Below are 20,332 nucleotides of genomic sequence, written 5' to 3' on the forward strand. Positions count from 1 at the left end.
CCAAATGTCATGGAAAAACACAACCAAAATGTATCTTTATTACAACAAGTTCTATACAAACTACAGCCTCAAAAATTACCATAGAGTTGAAACCTCATTTATCAATCCTGTAAACTTCACAAAGACAGTGCTGGATTAATCTCATATTTTGATAAATATGAGATTAATCATAGCTGTCCGCTGTTGGATTTCTGATCACAGCCACTGATAATCTATTTTTGGTTACAGGGTCCATATTTTCTCATTTCCAACAAAAAGGCATTTGAATGCTTGACACTAAGTATCTATAACTACTGAACTCAGATAAGGGTTATCATTAGGGGCACCTGCAGGCACAAACTGAGCAAAAACCTGCAGGCTAAGAACAGTTATGTTTCACTATTAATGTTAAAATTTGCTGAGAGGCCAGAGTAGCACAACTCCAGTGAACATTCATAAGTATAATATTCCTTAAATAACACTGGTGGCTTCAAGTAGATCAGAACATTATTTTCCCTTAAAATAATTAGATTGCATAAGAAATGAATGTGTCGCTGTTCTCCAATATGTAAACACAACAAATCTCAAGCTACTGCTTTTAAGCAAATTAGTTTCAGTTTCAATTAGTGTATAGATTGTTATAGAAACACTCAGACACGTGTCTATTGTTTACAGGTTTTCCTGAGTAGTGTCCAAAAAATCTGTCTTTCTCTCTTATATAATCTAATTTTCCTTCTGCAATTTGAGGCCAAGATATTTGATTTGAATAATTGTCTTTAGCCTGAATACGCATACTGAAACTCCTCTTGTTATTACAGCTGTATCTTGTCCAAAGCAATCAGCTAATGCATGGGCACATGGTACAGACAGTGAGTGTGGAGCTTGAATGGTAATGGTAAAAAAAACATGACAATAATCAATGTTTCATTAATTCAACGGTGACAAATTGTCCATGTGAACGCATACATCTAAGGTCCAAATTCAAAAATGTGTTTTTTGGATTTGTTTTGAATAGCCAAAAATAATACATCATGCAGTAATAACTTAAAGAAATTATTCAACATTTTCTGATTTTTTTTTTCTTTCCTGCTTAGATAGATGAGAAGATTGAAACCACTCTCATGTCTGTTCACTAAACTAAAGCTAGAGCTGGGCATGATTAGCTTAGTTTAACATTAATACTGAAAACAGGGGGGAACAGCTAGCCAGGCACTCTCAGAAGGTAACAAAATCCAACTGACAGCACCTCAGCAGCTCACTATAGAGGTGAAACGAGGGAGGGAACGCTGTTTATGGAAGTTTTTTTTCCCCCACTCTGTATTCCCATTTCAAATTTACAATGTCCTCAATGTTACTTAATGCAACACAGAAACACAGGAATGTAACGATCCTATAGGTTTATATTATGGTAACCAGGCTCTAAATACTGAAATACTCAGAAGCTAGTCAAAGGCGTCAATGAGAGCAGTAACAAATTTAAAAAGCTTCTTTGTTGCAGTTGAGAAAAAAATTGAATAGTTACTGAATTCATTCAAAATTGACTCAGGATTAAAAAGTAAATTGATTTAAGCTGCATTGTTTTCAGTTTTCTCTACATCATAATCTTTACAGTCTGACCACTGTTAGCAGTGCGTGTAACAGAATATTTAGGCTGATTGATTAGATGTTTCTTGCTAAAATGCACCTTAGGAATCATAGTTTACTTGTCATCTTAGGTATTCATGTACACAGGCTTGTGCATTTGACTTTTTATCAAAGAACCCAGTATTTTCTATTGCAGTTGTTCATCTTTTCCACTAATAATTCTACCAGAAGTGTTTCAATCAATCCAAGTCTCAAAAGTGCTCAAATAACATGTAAGTAACATCATGACATAACTTTTATTTCCAGAACCAGAGGTGCCCAAACCTCCCACTTTGCAACTCTATTTCTGCACTGGCAGCAGTAATTTCCTGGAGTCTTGTCATCACAATGAGTTTGCCAGGCAACCAGCGGAGACTCCAGGAAGTCACTGTGCCCGAAGAAATAGTTCTTGCTCCTTCTAGTCTTTATGCTAAGCTAACCACCTGCTGGCTCTAGCTCCACACTTAATGGACAAATGCGAGTGTTTAATCAATCTTCTCGTCTCACTCTCAGGAAGAAAGTGAATCATTTTGAACAGCTCCTCGAAGTTAGAATTCTGTTCCTCAGAGTTTCACCCCAATCAAGAAACATGGTGGTCAGGTGAACTGAAAGTTTTAGAATAATTCATTTTTGAATGTGGATATGTTTGCAGCTATAAATTGGCCTACTGATGGATTGGCCTTAACTTTAAATCTACAATTAAAACTAAGAGAAATTGTGCCTATGAAGACATGCTTTATTTCAACAGACTTCTTTCCATGACTACTGCTGTAGCTCTCTGATATAATGCCCCACTCCCAAACTGTATCATCACTTACTGCAACTCTATCCTGCCTCCACTCTTGTGGTTTTATCATTGTATTTGCCGCTATCCATTTCTAAAGGATAAAAGTCTGTAATAACTCTAATTTGTACTTTACACGCTGAAGGTGACTCACAGCCACAAGCAAGCAAAACCAGTGTGCCTCCGCCTCTGTCAGGTCCTGCAAAGTAAGTGTGGTCAGTACCTCTATAATAATAACATATTTAATAATATATAATACATCTTTATGCAAGTGGTGATGAGAGCCGCTGCTTTGCTTTTCCAAAAGATCAAAGCGAGTTGAGTCAGCAGCACCACAAGCTTTTTCTTAACCATATGACAAAAAGTGGCTTATGTTCTTATATCCCACTGAATGAAGGAAGAAGTGGGAGTTCTGGAGGAGAGAGGCAAGAAAAAAGATGCTTGCACACCTGGGTTGCTAATATGCTTGATTAAAAAGTGCAGCAATAGCCTGATAATCAGACTGAATTGCCTTTTCGTTTCGCTTCATTCGTTCAATTTCAAAATCTCTTTGAATTCCTGAATAAATCTGAAATGTGGGCAGCAGTTTAGGTATGCAACCAGGCTACTGCAGCAATGTGTGTGTACATAAATTACCAAATAACATATTCCAGTATAAACCTTCCTGTGTTCTGTCCTTAATACATGATTTGTCTTTTTTGCATCACATGCAATTTTCTACATACTAGTATGGGATAAAATTATTTCAGTACACTAGTAGAAAAGGCACACAACATGACTTAAGTACCAGTCCTGATATCACTGACAGCAATATAACAATAATACTTGAGTGATACAAGCACATCACCCTTGTCCCTGTAAGCATGATCAAGTTCATCGCAAGTTACGAAAAAACAGATATACTGAGATTTAACTGGATGTTTAAAGTGAAAGTACTTTGACAGATACATGTATGAGTTGCTGAGTTGCAGTTGCTGAGGCTCAAAGATGTAGCAAAACATTTCTTTGAAGATAAAGAGGGCCACTAATCATGATGACTCTTTTTCTCTTTTAAATGCATGTTTGACATGGTTTCTAGTTTTACTCTTACAATACTCACCAATTCTCAATCCACAGTCAATAGCTTGACTTGTCAGTGAAACAGATGTGATAGTATGAGAACGTTATTCAAGTTTTCTTTGGTATCAAGAACCATCTTAACCCAGTTCATTTTGGTGTTGTACTTCATACATAATAGGAAAAGATGAGCCATTGACTGGAAATCAATGCCAGCCTGTGGCGAAAAGAGCCAAAGCCTCAGAGCTTAGAAACCGACAATGTTTAGAAAAGCAGAAGACACATTTTTATTCTTTGCCTCAGCTCAACAAACATCTGAGGGTCACAAGTGAGTCATTCATCACACAAATACATTGGACAGAGCTGTATGTTAACTGTGTAAATATGCAGGTTTGTTCCCACACAGCGCGTTACACCAGGAGACAACACACCTCGGGCTGAAGGTACATATTTTAACACCTTGTTAAGATACTGTATGGCACTTGGTGGTAAAATGCAAATGAAATGGCTTGAAGCAAAATTAGTCATAATTAACAGAAAGAAAAAAATGAGTAAGAAAAACTGAACTTGTGACAGCAGTGGTTTGCAAACAGACACCAGAGGCAGGTCTGGTGAAGCTCTGGAGCCATGGCCAGTCTCTGGAAGCCACACTCACCAGTTTGTCCACAATGTCAATGCAGTCTTTGCAAAGCATCATTCCTTTAAATAATGCCATGTGTTTAGACCACCAGGGTTGTCCCTTTCACTGTTACTCCTTCATTTGCAGTAAATATGTAGCTGCCAAGAGCTTATGAAGAGTTTCCATGTTGTTAAGCCATCAAGAAAGTAGATCAACTTCACTGTTGTTTTTTTTTTATTATTACAAAGATATACAGCAGGCCAGGAGTTCTGTCAGTCAATAACAAGACCTAGAGTGCTAATATCAGGATGCTAACATTCTCAAAATGGCAATGCTGCATGCTGATGTTACAGCCAGCAGTCTGATTTAGTCATATCAAGTGGATATCTGCCACATTTTTAGCATCAAATTTCTTCTTTGTGTTTCCTTGGACAGTGTTTCCCAGTTAAACTGCAGTGGAAGTATAGTAATAAAAAGAGAGACTTTGGCACTAAACAAACTGTAACGTTGAAAGATATCTACTAATATGAAACTTCATATTAGCTTCAGATAAACTTTTAAACACATTTTTGCACAGAGGGAGGTTTATGGATTTTGGCCCCCATCACTTATATTGTAGGTGCATTATGAATTGTGAACCTGTCCTTTAACTAGAGGTCTACTGACTGTTTTTTTTCAGTGACTTTCAACTGTATATATAACATAATGTATATAGTGCATTGGTACCATCATACCACCATGATGCTGAAGTACCAGCAAGCATTCTTTCATAATTATAGTTTTCATTCATTTGCTAGATGCTCAACTATTATTAATTGATGTTAACAGTGTTGACGTTTCTGGAATTAGGTGGGACACAGTCTTTGGATAAACAATTTTATCCAATAAATTAAAATGTTTTGTACTGAATGGAAACTCAACATTGACATATTATTAGCTTATGAAGTTGTTATCGCTAACGTGTTAGCCTATCCAGCAGACACAGAAACTTTGATAACCCGTGCTCAACTCAAACTTATTAGGAAAAACTTTGAGGTAAATATAAGTCTAACCTTCAATTACTCTTCTGTACCATCTGCAGGGGTGATGTATTTGACATCTAATGCACAATTATAATGTTTCTATAAGACTACATACACCCACACAAAACACACACACACCCTAGAGAGAAGGAGAGGGAAATTTGGACACATCACTCCAAGCTATCCTCTCCTCCTTTTTCAGTGTGAAGGTCTTTTCTGCTCATCTGCCATGCAACCTTGTAGCTCAAACACACACACACACACACACACACACACACACACACACATACTGATTAAGCATATATACACACACGATAAAAGTGCTTTGTTCTGTCTCGCGGGACTGCACATCCAGCAGCCACCTGTCAGCCCATATCTAATGCAGTCTGCAGGGGGTAGTGTGTGCGCATGTTTGTGTGTTACAAGTGACCAAGCTTTTTCCTGCTTTTGAAAATCCAAGGAGCTCATGCATTTGCAATGTGACTGGACCTGCGTGAGGAGTTAAAATATACAGTATGTGCTGATTCTTCAAGGCATTTCAAGAAAAAAGAAGTGTGAAGCTTTGGCTTATTCAGTAATACTGTAAAACGGGTTCCTAGAAGGTTTGATTCTGAATCATTTGGTTATGTAAAGCTTTAATTTTTAATGAGTGTGTGCTCTGTAAGCTAAAGCCTTTACCTCTGCCTCTGTGATGCTGCAATATAACTCTCACAAGATGCACTTTCTCCACCTTTGAGTAAAACGTGTACAGTATATGGATTGAGATTTAAACCATTGTGCATTGTTTATAAGACAGATGACAATAACCCACATTTTTCAGATTCTAATGCAATGAGATACACAAACCTTACTGTTGGTGCTCTTGAAGATTAAAGATTAAGAAAGAAAAAATTGATGACAGGAAGGGAAACAAAAAAAAAAATCCTCAGTCACCTAAATGAGATGAGATTTTCTCACAAACAATTGCTCCATGCATGGATGTTCTAGCTCAAAAGATTAGTCATTTATCCATTTTTTCCAAGCTACTCCTTAAATGTAATTCCAAGCAATGCTTAAATGTAATGGATACCTAAAATGAATGAATCTGTGCTATCCAATAGAATCTACCCAGAGCTAATGCTGGGCAATGTGATGATTCTTCTCCATTAGCCTCTCATTTATCATCCCTCTCCTCATTAACCTGCTCTCCCTCAGACTTACTGGAAGCTGTGATCTACCGTAAATGTATGAATGTGCGTACGTGCACATATGGAGCTTCCAGCTGCGATCAAACAAGAAAGTTGACACCCAAATTGTCCTAACAGTGCCATTGGTTTTAACTATGCATCATCACAACAAGACACGACAGAGGAAACGCCCCAGAGCAAACACTGTTTCATGAGATCATTGGGATGAAGGTGAGACCCAGCTGTGTGTCCTTATGGTAAGGCAAACTCCACCCTGGCTTAGTTAAGTACGTACAACTTAAGTTCAATTAATTTAGTCCATAAAACTTGGACAATGCAGTCCAACAACAGGACATTAGAACATTTCCGTCCACCATTGTTAACTGTCTGACACATTTTTTCCCAGTGTAAAAAAGGAAGTTGAGCTGAAAAAGTGATTCCCTCTCCTCAGGTTCTAGTCCCTAGTGTCCATGACACATGCATGGAAAGACATATCATGTTGAGAGACTTTAATTGTACTGTATCCTGATTAAAGCAAAGGAAGGCATTATGGCTGATATTTTACCTCTAAATTTAAATCTTTTACATCAGTCTTCAAAAGTATTCAGAATCTAGATATTTACTCTTGGAAAAGCCTATGAAACTGCACTGACACAAATGACTTAATCTCAAATGAAATCAGGGATAATAAGAATGATAATGATGTATATGAGTGTATGAGTTGAATATCACACACAGGTTTACATATTATGGCCTCATATAGTTGCTACAGTATGGTTAATGTTGGTTACCACAGGAGACAATGTGTTTTTAAATGTGAGAGTATGAATTGTGAAGTTCTCCTCGCATTTATTGAATTTTTTTTTTCTTTGTATGCATGTCAGGGCAGTTTGACGAAGATCAGTTTCAGATTGGGTCAAAAATTTTGGACTCATAATGACCTCATGCATGCATTGCAGCTGTCAACCACAGTGTCATATTTAATAGTTAATAGTTAGTTTAATAGTTGCCCCAGGACAGAGGGCCTGCGCTCCTCTATATCATCAGGGGACATTTAACTTTGCACATCTTCAACAACGTATATATTTTTACACTTTTCCCGGTCTTCATAATTCAAACAATGACTAAAACACGCATACATATACGCTGCCAGGTAAGATTATTGTCTGTTTTCAGTTAAGCTAGCTAACAGCTTCATGTTAGCGTCAAGCTAGCATAACAAATCCCAATTTAACCCCTGTGTATAAGAATTGTATGTACTTAGTTCCTACAGAAATCTGTCCAGAAATGTATAGACAGGATGCTTTTAGCTCACTAAATGCAGCCTCAGTCTACTAGAAGCTGAGCTCTTTTGTGCTCAGTCTGTCAGCATAAAACCAAACATAGAAAACAAGTTCTCTGTGGCTTTCACATATAATATGTTGCTTTCTGGCTTTTGAAAATGAAAAACATGTTGCACTTTTGGGAGTATTGTTCCCAATACAGTCAAACCTGCAGTATAAAGCTATTGGTTGAGACAAAGGTACATATCTGCAAAAACTGTACGCAGTATAAACATACTTTTATGTGTGTATATTTCCTAACAATTCTTGTTAATATGTATGAGTGCCCTGACAACAAAAGAAAGAGAAAGACAAAGAGAGGAAAGGACACTGATGGCAGTTGGGTAACTGAGTGAGACGAAAATGAAAACTACTGAAAAAGAGATGAAAAGAGATGCAGAGGAGAGGTGGTCAACAAGAGAGACGGGAGGAGAAGGAAAGAAAGAAAATGAAAGAGTCTAGCCTGAGGAGTGGGGGGAGTCTGGGCCATTACATCACTGCTGCAGTGGCTGACAATATGAACATTACTAACACGCACTCTCTCTCCCACCATGTCTCTTTCTCTGTCTACAGTCATTGCAATCCTATATAATGTTATGACCAGCTCACTCTCTATTTCTTTATTATTGTGGCTGTTTATCTGAAATACTATTACAAGCAATATTCAAAATTAAACATTCAAACCACATAGGGGAAATATAAAAAAAACATACCACAAAATGTCATTATTATTGTTCAAAAAATGTATGTTTACATAAAGCATAGGTATTTTCTTGGTTAAAACCACTTTGCTTAGAGTTAAAACCGAAGTACTGCAAACTACAGCCCTCAAGGCAACACACAGACCTCTAGTTTCAAAGCAGTAATCTGCCAGAAGTTGTTGATAACACCAGGGTGACTGTTAACTCTGCTGTCAAGATAATCTCCTGTTTGCACTGGTCCACACCACTGTGCTGGATGTGGCGATCCTGATGTGGGTGTGTTATGAATATTCCACCAACACGGTTCAGCTTTCTGCACCTGTGAAAGACAACTGGCATACAAATCTGTTCCCTGTTATCTGGAGAGCATCGACGTTAAGACTGACAATTCCTTTAAAGGTTTATTCTAACAATTTAGTTTTGCATTTCCATAAAGTTGGGGGACTTGCAAGAGACAAATCAAAAAAGAAAAAAGTCAAATTTGTCAAATTTGATGCAGCAAAGGATGAGATATGCTGACTTTTAACCCTGGTTCAAGACATTTCCTGATTGGTCAAGCTCAAGCTGACATGACTAAAGTGAGTCATTTTGTGAGACTTGGCAAAGCTTCTCCAGAGCCACAGAAGACACACAATCAGCTGTTTTCACAGGCTGAGTAGTACTACCCATGACCAGTTAATTGATCTACATTTGTGAAATTAGTTCCCTTAGTGTGCCTTCAATATTATGCTGATACCACTAAGGAAAATACCATTAACTTACTGTTAAATACAACAGAACATATTTTTGCTAAATGGTATGAACTGAGATAGAAATCAGAACGAAGACAGAGAGTGAAATACTGCTCTGTATTTTAGTTCATTTTTTAATAATTCGGTAATTGTTGATAGCATCTCACACTTTCATACTGCTTACATTTTCAATGCAGTCCTGATGAATAATATAACCCATCCCCTGATACTTTCATGACATGGAAATAGATTAATCTAACTAATTTCACATTTAGGCTGTTATTTTGTGTGTACAATGAACTAAGATTTGGTTCAAAAAGCCACTAGTTAATTAATGAAATGAAATGTACATATGATATCTAGCCTCTCTATTTGCAATGGCTTGTAATTTGTAGGGGTGTAATAGTTGATATAGGAATCGGATAAATGGTAAATATAACACTTTTAACCACACTCACATACCAGTGAGCTACAATGCAAGGTGCTCACCTGACCATCAGAAGCATATTGGGGTTCAGTGTCTTTCCCAAGGACAGGAGGAGGACAGGAGGAGCTGGGGGATCAAACTGCTGAGCCACAGCCTGCTAAATGGCTGAGATGTAAACAAAGTTAAAGATACCCAAGATCACCCGTCTTTGTTGTTCAGCCACCAGCATGTGTGATGGAGGGGTGAGGAGCAAAGGAGAAAAGAGAGGCTAAACAAACAGGAGAAGGTCAAACAGACCTGTTGGGAAATGCCACTAACGTTTTCCCTCATGAAGACAGCAGGGGAGAGAGAAACGGAGGGAAGGCTTACATGTTTTCACATCACATCAAATATTTTCATTGTGTTTGAATGTACATTTTCACAAACACCGCTTTGCTAAGCAATACTGAATGTCAGGTTGTGTGTGTGTGTGTGTGTGTGTGTGCTTGAAATGTAGACAACGAGAGCAAAAGAGTGGTTGGGAGTGAGGGGCACTAAAGTTAACAAAGGAGCTGAATGATCAATATTGATTGCAGATTTATGAGTATTTGAGAGACAGCAGTATGAAAAGCCGCCAGTAAACACGGTCACCTGTCAGTCAGTCAAGACTATCTAAAAAGAATAATAAATATGAGGAGAGTCTCAGTGACGTGCTGTCAGGGATGAGGAAACTGTTTTTATTCTGGTAGAGCAGGGGTTCCCAACTTTTTTTTGCACCACAGACAGTTTTTTTTATTGACAATTTTGTGTTGGAACAGGCAACGCAGATGGGTGGGGATTCATGAGGGGTTCACAACTGAAATAACTGCAGTTTGTAAATTATAAAAAATACATTAGGCCTTTTATCACAATACATAAATGTGACTGAGCTAAATCAGAGTATGTAGAGAGGTGGTTGAACAAGACCAGAGAATAAAGAAGACAACATGTATCAATGTATTAAAGAGGACATATTATGCACATTTCTGGGTCTATGTTTTTATTCTGGGGCTCTACTGGAATATCTTTGCATGATTTACAACTAAAGAAAAACTCCTTATTTATCTTAAACCGGCCCTTTATGCAGCTGCCATGTTCAACCTCTGTCTGAAACAGGCTCTTTTAGCTCCTGTCTCTGTCCCCCCTCCCAATGAGCCCACTCTGTTCTGATTGGTGATCTCCGGTCCGAAATTTGCAAGTGGACAACGCAAACAACACATGGAACAACATCACCAACAAAGGCCGAGGAACGGACTACCGTTTATGGGCATGCACTAACAATCTGATGTTAGTTCGATGGAGAAGTAGAGGTCACTTTGCAAACAGAGTGGCCAGGCTGAAACCCTGGCTTTTGACTTGAAGGTGGCATTTTTACATACGTTCACCTCAGATTTTGCAACTTTGACTATATGTTTAACATTGACATCTGACTTTATTATACTATATAAATGACAGAAACTCACAAAAAGCATGTTATGTCCCCTTTAAGGTGTTGGCCAGGTAAAGACAGGACCACTGGGCACAGAACCAGCACCAGGGGGCAGGGAAGGTAGACAGGCACCACACAGGCCAATCCATGACCTGTACACGCCACAACCATCCACAACATTACATAGCATATCATTTTAGCTATCGTGTAATACCTTATATCTGTGCACATGCACGCACCAACAACCCTATAACCCTCCATGATCCATCAGTCAGCAGCAAACACAGTCCCCAAATTCCCCTGATAAACCTGATAAACCATCCCTCCAAATGATCCATGCAGAAGGAAATGTTGCTACACACTGCCTGGCCCCAGGGACTCACAAAGAACTTAACTTTGTATACCTGGGCACATTTTAATTAGCTGATAATATATTCTCTTTTTATTCCCATCCTTCCCCAAGGCTCACTTGTTTCTATTTCAAACTTTCAAGTTTTAATTTTTGTCAGATTTTGAAATCTGCTTTGCAAAACAGGATGGATTACAATATTACTGACATCTGATTTGTTATTACTTAATATATATATATATATATATATATATATATATATATATATATATATATATGTGTGTGTGTGTGTGTGTGTGTGTGTGTGTGTGTGTGTGTGTGTGTACATATATGTATAGTATTTAAATAATTAATTAATATCCTCTTCTGAACCCCAAAATAAAGCTACAACAGGACAATACCACAGCAGATGCAAGATGTATTGTGATTTGTTGATGGCCCCAATATGTAAGACCTTTTTTGAGTGTAAAAACTTACATATAATCTCTATTTATATTATATGCATGGAGACATCTGAGGGTGAATTATAGATAATATTAAATACATCTTTCCAGTGAATTACTATGTAATTCGCTTTATTTATCACCTTTCAAATAGGCTCACTTAAAAGCAATGTGATACTATCTCAATATCAAAAATCTTGCTTATTAGAAATCTAAAACAAACTAACAAACTAAACAACATAATGGCAATGTCAGTATCAATGTCATCAACATACAGTGTACTATATTAAGTTCAGATTAAATCAAGTGCGAATGCATCAGCAAACACTTGCATAACTTAACTTACACACTCAGCTTGCTAGCTTCATCAGGCATATGTATTTGGCTCCCTACCATTTTGTTCTGGGCTGAGAATGCAATTAGCTTGTGTGAGCTTGTGACCTAGAAGCAGCTGCACACGGTTTTATACAGGGCAGTTGATGACAGCCGTAGCCACTCATCCATATGGACCACCAAAACTATGGTTAAACGAAGTGCATCATCCTCTGGAGGCTGGCCATCCATGTGTCAAGCTCTCTTTGGATAACTGATGAGGATTCAGCCTTCTTGTAGAGTATACCGTATATAAGCTGTGTTTTTTTTACACATTCTGTAAATCACTCTGACTAAGGCCCAGTGCTGCGACGCATTGGTAAAATAAAGTAGATTCTTCCAGAAGTCAGCTTAGTGCTCACTACTATAAAATGCTAAAAGCTGCAGAGTTGACTCTCCATGGGATCGGTGCTACCAGCAGTCCATTGACATTACAGGAAGTCATTTGATTCAATGTTAAAATTAAAATGAAAATTACTTGTTTACATTTTTGTCCTGAAAAGTTTACCTGTTGACACTGTGACATAAAAACAACCCATATCCATGCAGAGGTCAGTTCGACTGATTCACACGTTTTATGTTTGATGTTGATGTGTTCGGTATCAACAACAAAAGAGTGCAATTTTGAGTGCAAATTACATCTATCAGGTTGATAGTCTTAAAGCTGCATCACTGACCTAAAGATGATGGTGGAAAATAGCTAAGGTAATGCCAATAGCCTCCTCCAACAGCATAGTCATTATTCACCAACCAAGCCAGATTGTGCCGCCTTAGAGGGATCAAAAGATTTGAGGTCGGTGAGTGCATCTCTCTCTGGATGAGATGCTACACAATTTGTATTTCACACTTTTTGATTTGTCACTTCCAATTGACAAAGAAGAGACCAGACTTGACACCAGAAAATAATTTAGACAAACAGAGTAAATCTACATTGTCTCAATTAGTGGGGATAATATACCTTTCCACTCTGCACCTGAACCGTATCAAAGTGAAACTGCCCAACAGAATGACTGTCTGGGAGTGTCTAGACATGTCTACACACACACACACACACACACACACACACACACGCACACACACACAAACATACACACACAGATACACACATAGCCTGCTATTTTTTACACATGTACACTCGACAAAAACGACTAAACCAATTTAAGATACATATGCACGTTGCTCTATATGCTTGGATGAATGCTGAAATCATACAAAAATACATAAATAAATTCAGTTACGCACATGGAGATAGAGTGAGAAACAAGTGCGACAAAAGAGTACTGCATATATTTTTTCACCCTGCTACTAGTCCTACAGTTAAATTACAATTCAATATGAAACCGGCACAATGACGCAGCATCTTTGCAGCAGCACCCAAAGGCATGCAGTGAGGAGAGAGAGGCAAAGAAGGAGAAAGAGAGAGGGTGGGATGACAAAACGAAGAGAGAGAAAAAGACCGAGAGACTCACCTGGCTAACTTGGATGCTGTCTGTGGCTCAGAAGAAAGGATAACATCCGAGACCTGAAAGAGTGAGAGAGGATAAGGGGGAAGAACAGTAGTGAGAGGGAGAAAGAGAGAGAGGGAGAGAGAGAGAGAGAGAGGGTGAGATTAGATTTGGCTGCCAATATTTTAGGAGTGCAGTGGCAGGTGGCACCTCAGTTAACACACACACACACACACACAGGCACACACACACACAGACACGCACACATGCACACAGCAACAGTATATCTTAAGGACAGATGGAAAGGATGGTGTAGAGGTAGAGGTGAGAAAGTAGTAAAAAGCGGCTGAGGTGGGAGAGTATGACTGGTAGTGGTTTCCAATCAATTGTGGATCTAAAGGAAGCCCTCTGCTATCACCAAGCTGGGAATCGCAGAGTACACAGAGGAAAAACAAAGTGACAGCGACAAAGAGAGAGCTTATGTGTGTGTGTGTGTGTGTGTGTGAGCGTGTGCTCGGTTGGTGCGTGTTAATGCCCCGTGCAGTGTTCATTCGACAGCAGCCACAAAGACTCAGACGTACTGTATCTCCACTTCCCTGCTGCTGTCTCCTCCCCACACACACAAACACTAACACACACACACACACACACACACACTGTAGAAAGCCTCATGAAAGGGTAAGCAAAGCTATGCAGCTCAATTTATCAGATACACTGTCACACACAAGAGCAGATACACTCTAATTGGCTTGAGTCCACTGGCCACAGTCTGAACACACTGGTACATGTAGACACTGAGGGCCACTATGGGTATTTCAGGAAAAAAAAACAAAGGGGCAATAAGTTCAAGTCATGATGGCATTGAACTAGTCATAGGTTTAATGAACTACATAGACTATCAAGTCTCCACATACTTAGCAGCTAACATTTTCCATACTCAATCCTTTCTTGTGATGATTTTGGACAGCAAATCATTATTTCCTCATTACAGAATCTGTATAAAGAGTCAGGCGTCAGTTATTTATCCATATATCCATTCCCTGGATCACAGTAGCAACAAGGTGAGCAAACTGTGGGCTGCTGTGGCTCAGGAGGTAGAGGGGTCATCTGCTAATCAGAAGACTGGCGGTTTGATTCCCGGCTCCTCCAGTCCGCATGTTGAAGTGTCCTTGGGCAAGATACTGAATTGCTCCTGATGGCTGTGTCATCAGTGTGTGAATGGTTAGTTCCTTCTGATGAGCAGGTTGGGACCTTGCATGGTAGCCCCTGTACCCATTCAGTGTATGAATGTGAGTGTAGTATAAAAGCACTTTTAGTAGTCGGAAGACTAAAAAGATGCTATACAAGTACAGTCCATTTACAAAGGAACCAAGAAATAATTTTGCCCCGCAACTAATTACCTAATCCTGAGAGGCAAGGTTAGATCCATGAACTCCAGGGATGGCTACGACATGGAGTCCCTCTAACATACTGTCTCCTGAATTTACCCTGAAGTTTTCATACAGCTCGTACATATCCTTGCCAGGCTTTGAATCATCCAAACTGACAAATTGATCGCCAAACTCATTGTGAAGGAGCAGCATTAACCCTTTCATGCATGAATTATGATAACCTCAGTCAGGATTTTTTTCCTAAGTGTTTTTAATTCCTCTTTAGGCATGAAAAAAAATATTTGAAAAACTTTGAACTTGAACTTTTTAAACACGCATTTTTCAAGGAGTTTGTCCAACTTAGTGGACAGATGATTAATTGTCATTTTCTCCCAACATAAAATCAATACTTGGAAATTTCAACAATTGTATTACTCTTTAGTTGTTACTTGATGTTACAAAATTTTATTTACCTGCAAGGGTCTATTACTATAGAAGGATTGGCAAGATATTCCTGTGCTGAGGAGCATTTCCAGCCAGCAGGAGGCCATCTTGGTTTTGAGAAATTTGTATTGCACTTACAAAGGCTGGCCAATGGATGGCAGTGTATGGGATGACACACTAGAGTCCACTGTGTTGGCTGATGTGCAACTATACCATTAAAACCCATGCATATATAAGAAAACGGCTTTTGAATAGCTGTCCACTGTAGTGACCACTATGCATGAAAGGGTTAATACCAAGGTCATCATTCAAGAAGCCCTCAAGTCAAATCTCATTTTCACAATCGAAAAATGTACTTTTTTTTTTAGCTGAGACATTGTACAGTGTAACACTGTACAACAGCATGTCAGACTAAGAACTTTTGTAAACCCTGTTTCCAAAGTACGACAAAATAATTGTAATGAAAATAGAAAAGGATGGTGGAAATAATACGACACAGAGCAAGGCGTCACATTTCTGTACACTGCTGCAACGCTCTCAGCTTCGGTGCTGAACGTTGGCAAAGTCAGCTCAACTACATTTGAACCAGACACTGGCATCACTTTCTCTATCACTGTCCAGTGCGATCAACATATCGACTCACAGTGCTGTCAGGAGCCACACAGGGGAGACACTCTGAAGTGTGCTAGGATTTTATTTCTGAACTTTGACAGATATTTAATAATTTCACATTTTTGACTGTGTGAAAATCTGTTGTTTTCACACCAGAGACGGTGACCAAAAAGACAAAAATATGAGTCTTACAGGTAAGGCGTATTGAGGAAAAAACACCAGTAATAATGTTTATTTATACAAACAACAGAAACAACAAAAAAAGATTTATAGATCTATTTTACCCCATCTACCACCAAAAAGTATTATATTCAGCCTAAAATGACAAATCAGGGTTGTCTTGGAAAATTCTGATTGGGGTACAGCCCACCCTCTTGTGAACATTACATTCACAAGTGGAGAAACACCATCTTGAAAGCTTGAAATGTCCCTCCTAAAAGCTTGTGACCATGGACACAATGAACATACAGTACCCTCATTAGTGCAGCCGTTACACTCAAGTGGCAATGCATAGCAACTTAGGACAGCTGAACTCTTTCACCTCTTTCATAATATGAAACAAAATTGTGCACGAGCCATTATGAGAAGTTGGTAACATATCACAAATAATGTATTTGTTCCAGCAGAGTATCAAGGCCTCAGACATGGATTTACTGATCCTCATCCTCAGTTCATCCAAAGTACATTAATCAATCTCCAATGAAGACCTGCAATTGATAGAGATTCTATCCCCAAACCTGAACTGGACTCTCTCCAGGCATCTGCTTTGCCATGATATTCTGTTCATGACAAAACAGACAAAATTCAGGTCTAAAGCCCCTGAATGAGCTAGACATAGAACAAGAGCTGTGGTTATATTCTTGGCACTGAGTGCACATGGATTGACTGGCTGAGTAGCTTTCAGCATCAAGCCCAGGAACCTTTACTCCTGCAGCACCTTCATCACAAAAGCCAAAGCTTTTTGCACAAAGCACTTACAGCTTGGCAATACGGTCAAAAAAAAAAAAAAGTCTAGATTTTTTCAAGCTCGGGGATGATTTTAAATGATTTTATTTCCTGCAAAATACAGGAAGACTGAATGACTGAAGCATCACATTTTTTAGAGCGTCATGTGCAAAACAGTTGAACAAGAATAATAAAAGACCTTAACCACCTGCAAGGCTGTCATCATTATGCAAATGAAAATAAGAGCTACCTCTTAGACTGTCAGTAAGGAATGCTTCACAGACATCCAGTTTACTAATCAGAAGTTAGAGCAGAAAAGGCTGCACACTAATTCATCTGGTCCTGCTGTTTGTGTTTCTGGACATCTGACATCTGCAACGACTCACCCTCTATCTCGACTTACAAGACTCTGGCTGGCTACGGCATTTGCTGATATGCAAAGTAACATGCAAATGAACATGAAGGTGAAATCACAAAGCTTATTTATTAAAACCACGCTACACATAAACTCAAAGTAGCAACAAATGTCACTCTTAAAGGTTTAGGAAACTGAAATCAATGATTTCTTTACAGGTGTGATACATTTTTGCATTTTTATTTGTTTCTAACAAATAAAAATGTAAATATGTAAAATAAATATTAAATATGTTAAACAAAATACAAACAGTACTGAGTGGCTAGTTTAGTGGACAGGTTTTTGTGAAGACCAGTATAAGTACACTTCAAAAACTACAGTACAATAATTTACACCAGTGACCATGACCTTCTTGATTGTCCACAACGCTCCTTAAAACACACGTATACTGTACACACAGACGTATACGTTTGTTTTTTATTGCAGACTAACTAACACAGTCCTTATCTAATTAAAAGCGGATGCTCTGATGTTTTGTTTTTGCAATTGATGATGAAATGTGCTCAGATTTTTTTTATGGTAATTGTTCCTGGTGGCTGCACTATAGCCATCGTGCCGTGTCCAGACTAGTAATAGCACTGTTGAAAAAAAACAGACTGAAACTGGACCACAGTTTGTCACATTTCATTCATTTCAATCCGACTACTTCATTGGTGCGTCAGGACTGTTGGTGTCTCAGGGCTCCAGCAAAATAAATGCTGATTTTTGCAACAGTGCAGCCCAACATCATCTGGCAACAAATCCCAGGCAGAATATCATACATTATATACTGTGCAGGTAATTCTATTATTTTCAACTAGTGAACAGTGAGATGGGGACAGATAGGAGAAGTTTATTGGTGTTGTGATTATTTATCCAGATTTATATAATCCTGCCTCAAACTGCTGTGCAGAGTCTTTATGCCTGATCAGTCTTGAACTTCAATTGAACTTCCTTTTTTGTCTTCTCACTGGTACCTGTAGCAACATGCCCCCTTGTGTTTTTTTTTTTTATTACGCACTGCTATTTTCAGTCTGAACACAACATGTTGTGTGCTTGCTCAATGAGGCTGACCCGTGTGCCCCTGAAGAGAAACAATAATAGGATTAGAAGACATGCCACATAAGACCAGCAGGGGGACTACAGAAGAAAGACCAAAAAAAAAAAAAAAAAACGCTTTGGGTTATGGTTACAGTACGCTCATAAAGCAGAAATTCATTCAGTAACCTCAGCCATTACATGACTCATGTAAACAGCTGTAATGCTTGAAATAGAAATGTATCTGTTGTATCAGACAGACAAAAAATGTGGCTAAAAAAGGCCTTCAACTTAAACAACACAATAAGAAACATGGAGGGACGAGAGGCAAAGAAAACGGTGTTTTTTTTAAATTTTTCAAAGTTATCAGTTTGTTAAAGGGAGACTTGGGTTGGCATCTTAATTATTTACATATGTTTTTAATGCAAACTACTCAAAGCACAATCAGTGTTTGTGCTTGTTTAACAGCTTTAACAGACTAATGCCACTCTGTATCTGATCAAAATGGAGGCCTAACAGACAGCTATTCAGGAACACAACGGTCCCTAAGGCTTTACACCATTATTGCACAGTGTCTGTCTGAATTTTCGTCATCATCTAATAGCAGAGACACTTGCATCAATTACCTTTTTCTCCCTTCATGTGAAATGGCTCCAACAACATCATGTCTTATGAATGCATGGGATTTTCTGATTTTCAAAGGCTGCATTTGAAAAAGAAACCAAATTAGTACAAAAGCTTGTCAGTTTAATTCAATTTCTTGCTGTTGTAATCAGTCCAACACCCCGTCTTCTTCATGAGACGGAACAGCTTGTAGCAAACATCCTTACAAATAACAGTTAGCACATGTGTGTATGCTAATTTGCTGGAAATCCCTCTCCTCATTTGCAGTGCCCTTTGTAGTTCCCTCCTGATGGATGGGAACTTAAACCTCATCAGAGACCTCAGTGGGCTGTCCTGCTCAGCTTCCTGCCTGGCCTGCTGTTATCAGCAAGAACTGTTCTTAATCTGATCCAATGGTGTTTGACAAAGAAGCTGGATTCCACATGAAACACACCTCACGATTAACCCCAGAACCTGGTCAAAGTGTCACAAAAATTACCTCTGCTATATGAAGAGTTTTTGCCAAATACATACAGGCAGTTGACAGGAGATCTGCAGTCATGCTGTGAAGCAGGAACAGAGCTTTGTTGACATGAATACACCTATTAATACATGGAAGCTTGTAGTTTTAGTTTGTCTCCCCCTTCATGTTTGTACGGCTATAGAGGGTATTAACTTCAACATCAGCATCTTTATTTTTCTGTTTCTGTATCTTCTCATTCTGCACCAGAGTTCAAGCTTAGTGGTATTTGCACAGCTTTAGTTTGGTCGTCTTAAAATTAACAATGTGAGAGTAACAGTCTCGCCTGGTATTTTAAAACCGTATGTTATCCAATTACCTTTCAGCACTTCACATCAAACAGAGGCTGTGTGGTTGGATGTGTCATGGTGTGGGACACTACTTGGCTATTTGTCGGATGTGTTGTTTACTTTCTGAGCAGTCGGATGCAAATTTAACTACAAGTTGAGAGGCATTTTTCAGGTTGTGTTTGGATTACGATTTAATGAAACAAACATTTGATCCCTGCAGTATAGTTATGAATGGAAAAACCAATGTGAAGCTGTACATGATTCACCTATTCCACTGTTCTTTGAGGGACCTCTCAGCTGTGAAATAATAACAATTCACCATCATGCCAAAGCCAGGAGACCCTAACAGTCTGTGACAAAGAAAATCAGAAGTCATCTTGAGAACTAGAATCAGCTGATGACACTCTTACTGCAAAGCATCAGATTTGATTTTGTGTCATCAGTGAGTTGATAACAGGTATTTTTCAATATAATCCAATAATATCCACTATTTTGACTCACAGAATTATCTCCTCCTTAGTTTATTCATCCAAACAGAAACAGATGAAATTCAACTGTGATGAGATTAGATTAGATTTAAGTAACTTAATCAAAATAAGAAAGAAAGAAGACAGGCAGACAGATATTAAA

At 38.6% G+C, this 20,332-nt stretch overlaps 1 protein-coding gene across 1 annotated transcript in view; it reads right to left on the reverse strand.

Annotated features, from left to right (window-relative positions):
* Positions 1-20,332, reverse strand: part of map2 (microtubule-associated protein 2) — a 112,044-nt gene that overhangs the window by 57,433 nt on the left and 34,279 nt on the right. The window contains exon 3 of the mRNA XM_044366419.1: positions 13,511-13,563. The gene's annotated coding sequence lies outside the window, so the exon portion shown is untranslated. The remainder of the gene's footprint in view (positions 1-13,510; positions 13,564-20,332) is intronic.

Source organism: Thunnus albacares, chromosome 11 (assembly GCF_914725855.1).
Source record: "Thunnus albacares chromosome 11, fThuAlb1.1, whole genome shotgun sequence".
Classification (NCBI taxonomy): Eukaryota; Metazoa; Chordata; class Actinopteri; order Scombriformes; family Scombridae; genus Thunnus; species Thunnus albacares.